Genomic DNA, 7,172 nt, shown 5'->3' on the forward strand with positions numbered 1-7,172 from the left:
CAGGGTTTCTCTGTGTAGCTTTGTGCCTTTCCTGGAACTCACTTGGTAGCCCAGGCTGGCCTTGAACTCACAGAGATCTGCCTGGCTCTGCCTCCTGAGTGCTGGAATTAAAGGTATGTGCTACCACCACCTGGCTTATACACATTTTTATCATTGAAAAATAAATCATCACAAGTGTAGTCACTTAAGAAAACATCTACTTCACTCTTTCTATAGGTCAAAAGTCCAAGCATAGTGCAGCTTAGCTGGGACCTCACCTCAGATGCCAGCCTGCCTGTGTCTCCTCTGCAGGCTTCACTGGTGCTCACTTGGGGTGTTAATGAAGTTCCCTTTCATGTGGTTGTTTCCTTGCTATCTGTCCACTGGAGGTCACAGCTTAAGTCTAAGAAACCACTCACAATTCCTGGGGGGGCTCTTTAGAGTTCCTTCCAGACATACTTCTCCAACATGACTGTATTTTATCAGTCCCAATAGCAGAGTCTCTCAACTAAAGGAAGACCTAATTTGTCCTGTGAGGGCTTTTGCTAAGTTGGGCCTAAGAGCAGGTTTTCTCTGAGTAACAGTAATTAAACCGTCAGAGTAACTTCTTTGCCATATCCATTGACTAAAAACAACCGCAAATTATATCACATATAAGGAAAAGGAAGTATGTAGGTGTGAGCATCAGGCATGGTAACAATAGGCCCCCTCAAAGTCTGCCCTTCACACAGAAGTGAATACTTGGTAAGCTTCTCAGTGATAAAGTAAAAATTACCATCAAGCATTTGAAGCAGCATGGTCATAAATGGTTGTTGGATGTATGCACGGAGAATTTCAATATACACATACTGTTTAGGCAACTAATTCCATTTCTTAATATCCATAGAAAAATATGAAGACTAGGTGCACTGAACTATTTAAAATAGCATCCTTATAACAACAAAACATCCTAAATCGAATGAGAATTAAATAACATACAAGTGTTTGCACTAAGAAATATGCAACAGTTAAAAATGAATGAGGTAGGGTTTGCATAAACTAATACAGAAGATTAGTAATGCATGGTTGATAAAAATTTAAAAGCAAGTTTCAGAATAATAGCATCATGTAATACTATTTTTAAAAATGTATGCATGTATATCTACTCACCTCTGCATCCATTCATCTATATTTTCATGTTTTAATGAGAAAGCAGATACAGAATGATACCCGGCAGATTGCTAAACATTTCTTGTTAGTTGAATATTTAGAGCACACAAGTGTTATTTGCATATTTTATAGAATTTTCAGTTTTATAACACAATGATTTTTGCATAGTTCATATAAGCATGATGATTATTTATCTATGAATATATATTACTGAATGTACTTTTCTTCAGTTCTTCCATTCCTTTTACCATTTTATCAAGTGGGTATATGTTTTTATTCATATGCCTTCTTGAATATTAATTATACTTCTCAACATCATTTATAGAGAGATATTTCCATTGGGATATAAGTGCAAAGTGACAAGTTCTATACTGTTGTAACAGGCAAAAGGAAAAGGGCACTAGGATAAGGAACTGCAAGAGTTACATTGCAGTATACAGAGTAAGTAAAGACTGGAGCCATTAAAAAGGAAGACACAATTATGAAGTTCTTCTTTTTAATAAACTGCATCCTACATTAGCAAATATTTATTTTGTAATTTTACAGCTTACACTTAAGAAAATTTAGTTTGTGTAGTACCATTACTATCATCATTACTACCTGGTTTGGGTGTTAAGGTTAATGGAATCTCACTGAAGGGGGAGGCAGCCTTTCTAGTTTTTTTTTTTTTTCTTTCTATGATTCTGTGCAGCTGCACACAGTAAGGATCAACTTTTCCTCTAAAGTCATGAAAAAAATCTGGCCCAAAAGCCACATAAGCTTAGATGGTTTTGCTACCTCTGACTTGCTTTCAAATTTCTTCTGTAGAAGCAGTGAACAAGAACACATTGAAAAAAATGAACGCAAAGTTCTGATTCAGAAGAAATGCATTTTGTAAAATGTCCCACAAGTGCAAGGCACACTACAAGGTGGAGCTCAGACTGCAAGCAATTTGCTTGCAGAGAGTACTATAGGATGGATGAGCAATAATGGTACCTAGAGTCTCAGGAGAGTGGAGGAAGATGCATCCTACACATTGGACAATGCCCAGGAGGCATGGTTGGAGGAAACTTATCCCAAGAGTTCTGAATTTAACTCAGTTATTTTGCTTTGGTACTACAATTTGGTGAGGCATTGTCTATGAGAATTCTTTCTTAGTCAATAGAACAGGGTGGGGGAAGGTAATTGGGGAATACATGTCAGTGATGATAGGGGAATGTCTTTCTATATACTGTGAAAATATGTTGCTCTTATTGGTTGATAAATAAAGCTGTTTGACCTATGGCAAGGCAGCATTGAGGCAGACAGGAAATCCAAACAGACAGATAGGAAGAGAAAGTAGCGGCAAGCAGATGCCAGACGCCAATGCAGGAACAACATGCCAGTAGACAGGCAAGCCACAGCTACATGGCAACTTACAGATTAACAGAAATAGGTTAATATAAGATCTAGCTAGTGAAAAGCTTGAGCTAATGGCCATACAGTTTGTCAATAATAGAAGCCTCTGTGTGTTCACTTTGGTCCCAGCAGCTGCAGGACTGGTGGTTGAGGGAGATTTGTCCCGATTGTGGGCCAGGCTGGACACAGGAAAACCTCTGACTACAAAGTGGTTTAAGGAAAGCAGTAATCAAGTCTCAAGTCCTTTCCAGCTTCAAGGACTAAATCATATGCCTCACGAAAGCAATCTCCACTTATTATACTGATCTTTTATTCCCCTCTGTACCAGGAACTCTTAGTTGCACATATTTAAGCAATGGACCAATAGGTTGTATTTAGAATTATATATGTATATACAATACATATATGCATGCAATAACACTTAATGAAAAAAAAGAGACCATGAATTTGAAGAAGAATTGGAGGAGGAATATGGTATGATTTAGAGGGAGGAAAGAGAAAGGAGAAATGCTTTAATTTAACAATAATCTCAAAAATAAAAAAGATAGAAAAATAATTTTTAATAAATGTTTTAGTTTGGAATAAATTTTTATCTGAAGGAAAGTTAAAAAAATAAGGGAAGTGTTTCCCCCAGTTCCTCCCAGTGTTCACAAGACAGGAAATGCTTTAAACCCATTACATGGTTTTAGTCAGGACCTTGGTCCAGGGCTATGTAAAGAAGCTAGCTGATGACCTTGTGTTTGTAAGAGTGAGAGAGCCATTCCTGACCCTTATCAGCTACAGCATTCTGGAGAGCAGGCCCCGAGCTTTGCCAGGGCAGCACAACATAGCCAAGCCTGTTGTAAGTGAGCCAGCCCTGAAGATGTGAGCATGGGAGAACTGACCCCATTATCCATCTGTCTTGTGGTTGCAGGGTCAGGGGAGAAGTGCTCTCCTACACCCTCCCATCAATGCCAGAGGCATGTGGAAAAGATGGCCCTGTGGTCATAAGAGTGGGAGAGCCATCCCTGACCTTGCCAGGATAGCACAATAGAGCCAACACCGTTAGTGCAGGTATAAGTGAGCCAGCCCCAAAATTGTGATCATGAGAGAGTGGTCCCCATTTCCCATCTGGTGGATGACCCCTATAGATTCCCAGACCCAGACCCAGGATTAAGACTTGACCTGCCCCAACATCCACCCCACCGCAATGAGACTGGGTAAAAACAGTGGCCCATCTATGATCTGCTGGAGGACATGAAGAGACCTGACCTGCACACCCAAACCTGCAGGATATCCATAACATAAGGCGCTAGCAGGATGCCCAAGAAGTCTTATTGGGGACCCAGCATCAAATGTGCAGTGGAGACTAGGAGCCTTGAACCAGACCGAAGCCTCTTTGCTATGAACTCTTGCAAGTAGACATGTATGGGGAAAGGAGGTATATGGTGTGACTTGTTGGATTGCACTGCAGCTTCCATGACAAGAATTTTAATTCCTTCCCTTTTTAAGCATTTTTTTTTTCTAATTTTATTGTCTTCACTTTTTTCTCTTGAACTTTGTTTTATGTGTGTGTTGTGAGTGGCGGTGCAGGGGCGGAGGGCGGATACAAAGGGACAGAGAATGAATGACATCAAGATACATGATGTGAAGATCACCTAGAATAAATACATTTTATTTTAAAAAGTTTTTTTTTTCTTTAAAGGAGCTCGCTGAGCATGAGGAGCCTGTGAGTGAGCCAGAGCCGCCCATCAAGGCTCCATGGGAATAAGGCAGTTCCCCACGTGGAGGTACTGCTGCGTGCTATAGTGCTATGGGTTCCTGACTTGAGTTTCTTCCTTGGCTTCTGTGAATAACAGCCACTTGCTAGGAAAAGATAGAATTAACCTTTCCCTCCTCATGTTGTTTTTGGCCCGAGTATCTTACCACAGCCGTAGAATGAAATGAGAACAGCCAGTCACTAACCAACACCTTACAACCCATGGGTGAAGAGTTAAGTCCCACTTTCCGAAGATACAGCTAACCATATTTAGAATTCTTCTCTAAGAGATGGACGATGCGTCCTGTCTTATCGAACTGTTCTGTCACAGTCACGTAAGTAGAGTCTCGTGGGTATTCTTTTATTTTTTTGTACTGTAATTAAATTCTGTTTTTATTGGTTTCTCAGAGTTCAAATTCTTTTAAATTCCCATGTATCTGAGCGCTCCCCACCTCAGATAGTCCTCACTCTGCACTGTGCAGTGGTAAAAGCCCAACTCTACACACAGGGCAAACGCACTTCCTTTGTTTTGCTCCACAGCAGCAGGGTAAATAGCTGAATACAGCAAATGTTAGGCACTTGTTGGCTAATGGTAAGCAGAGGGAGATGCAGACCACAAGCTGGATTACAGATGCTTTCATTTACAGCAAGCTAAATCTACAGGAAAACCATTCAGCCAGGTAATTTTCTGCCCCCATTTTCCAAATATTGGTAGAAGAATCACAGCTTGGAAATGGAACGCAGGCTAGAGATAAGGTACAAGGGTTAACAGCCCCGGTACTTTTTTCCAGAGGACCTGCGTTTGGTCTCCTGCACTCATGCAGTGACTCACAGCCATCTGTAACTGCAACCCTAGGGGATGCTATGGCCTCTTTTCACTTCCAAGGGTGTCAGGCCCACATGTGGTGCAAAGACATATGTGCAGGCAAAGCACCCATACGTATAAAATATATAATCTTTTTTAAAGAAAGGTTGTGTGTGGTGGTACACACCTGTAAGCCAAGTACTTGGAAGAATGCTAGCTCAAACATTTAAATTAAATTAAAAAGGAATAAGCCATGGTGACACACAACTGTAATCACAACACTCAAGAAGTGGAGGCAGGAGAATTGGGAATTCAAGACCACTTTAAGCAACATAGCAAGACTGGGCTAGCTCGGCAACATGAGTGTCTGTTAAAAGAGGAAGAAGGAAAGAAGGAAGAAAGGAAGGGAGGAAAGGAGAGAAGGAAAGAGAGAATCTGCAGTTCAGAAAAAGGAAAGACCTTATCAGGATAATCCTCAGAGGGGATAGGGCTGTTTATATCAAACTGATTTCCCACTTTCATCATTTTACAATGTCAAGACTTTCATCATTTTACAATGTCACATCTCTGACATTCTGCCTTTCCCACAGAACTGCCTATTTATTAAAAGAGCCATAGGTTTTAGGAAACCAAAGCTGTAGTGGATAGCCATCCCAGCATTGGCCTGGAAATTCCAACCCCTTTGAGGCTTCCCTAATGGTCACGCCCACAAGGCGGGGCGCAGGAGGAAGCGGTCTATCTTGGGTCTTCTGCTTCCTCCTGTGCCCCGCCTTATGGGCGTGACCATTACGGAAGCCTCAATAGGGGTTGGAATTTCCAGGTCAATGCTGGGATGGCTATCCACTACACAAAGCCCCAAAAGATTCATTTTAAATTAACTTATTTTTTAAAAAAAATAACATTTACACAACATAAAAAGGAAACCCTGCAAATTTTAATTACCCTAATTTTTTAAAAAAGGTTATTATTACAACAATCAATTCCAAAGCTGCATATAGTAATGAGATAAACACACTATTCTGATACTGGGAGCTCTTGACCCTCATGTACTAGAGATGTGAGATTGTCTAATTAGGATTCACACCGTCATGTGCTATTACATTTATCAACCAAGGGATTTGTTTGTTAATTCTTTCCTGCGAGCAAAATGCCAAGTGCTCAAGGCCAAGTGTGAACAGTCAAAATGAAGCAGAATATTAAGTAATTACATAACAGATTCAGACAGTGCAGACAATAATTACCAAGACCAAAGCATTCATCTCTGGCCCTCGGACATCTGAGCGATCTATTAAAGTACTGGCCAAGTCCATATAGAAGTGACACTGGGTTAGATGTATTTATTAAGATAGATTTGAACAGGCTTGCTTGCTGTTTTCTGTAATTAGGAAAACAAAAGCAAACTGTAAAGATCATCATATTATAATTGGGATCAGATAAGAGGGACTACCCCGAGCTTTAAACTTATTTTTCCATATAGCTAGGAGAAAATAAGCGTGTGTTGAGGGGAGAGAGAGCACCCATAAAAAGGGCTTTAAAAAAAAAAAAATCACATCTGAAGTCATTGAATTTTAACAAGGCACTAGGCTCAGAAATCTTAATTTTCTAATGTATCTTGAAATAGAGTCATTGCTGTTTTCATACAGGGTCAAAGTTGAAGCATATATGTGTATGTGTATGTATATGTATACACACACACACACACACACACACACACACACACACACACACACACACCTTGCTGACAGCTTCGCTAGACACTGCTTTATGTTTGTCTCCTTCAGCAAACACACCACCTGATGCCCAATTAGCACAGTGATTCATGTAGAATGAAAGTCCCGGCCTCTGTATTTCACCGTCACCCATCTGTGGTGTTCCCAGACAAGGCAACACTAAATGGCATCTGACAAGTATGGTGGGGGAATCCCCACCACACCAGTCCAGTGAGCAGAAAACCATTGTTCTCTTTGCAAAATGGTTCAGGTATTCAGTATGAAGAGGTTTAAAAAAAAGAAAGAAAGAAAGAAACTCTAACTTCTGACAGGTCCAGCACTCACACTTCTTACCCTGCTTCTTGCAGTTATTTCAGAGTTTCATCCAGCAGCTGGGAGGATTTCAGACAGGAGA

The 7,172-nt window shown here is 40.5% G+C and overlaps 1 pseudogene; it reads right to left on the reverse strand.

Moving 5' to 3' along the window:
• LOC118590790 overlaps nucleotides 1–6,911 on the reverse strand; it is a 28,595-nt pseudogene extending 21,684 nt beyond the window's left edge.
• Nucleotides 6,912–7,172: the final 261 nt, after the last annotated feature.

Source organism: Onychomys torridus, chromosome 9, assembly GCF_903995425.1.
Source record: "Onychomys torridus chromosome 9, mOncTor1.1, whole genome shotgun sequence".
NCBI classification, from domain to species: Eukaryota; Metazoa; Chordata; class Mammalia; order Rodentia; family Cricetidae; genus Onychomys; species Onychomys torridus.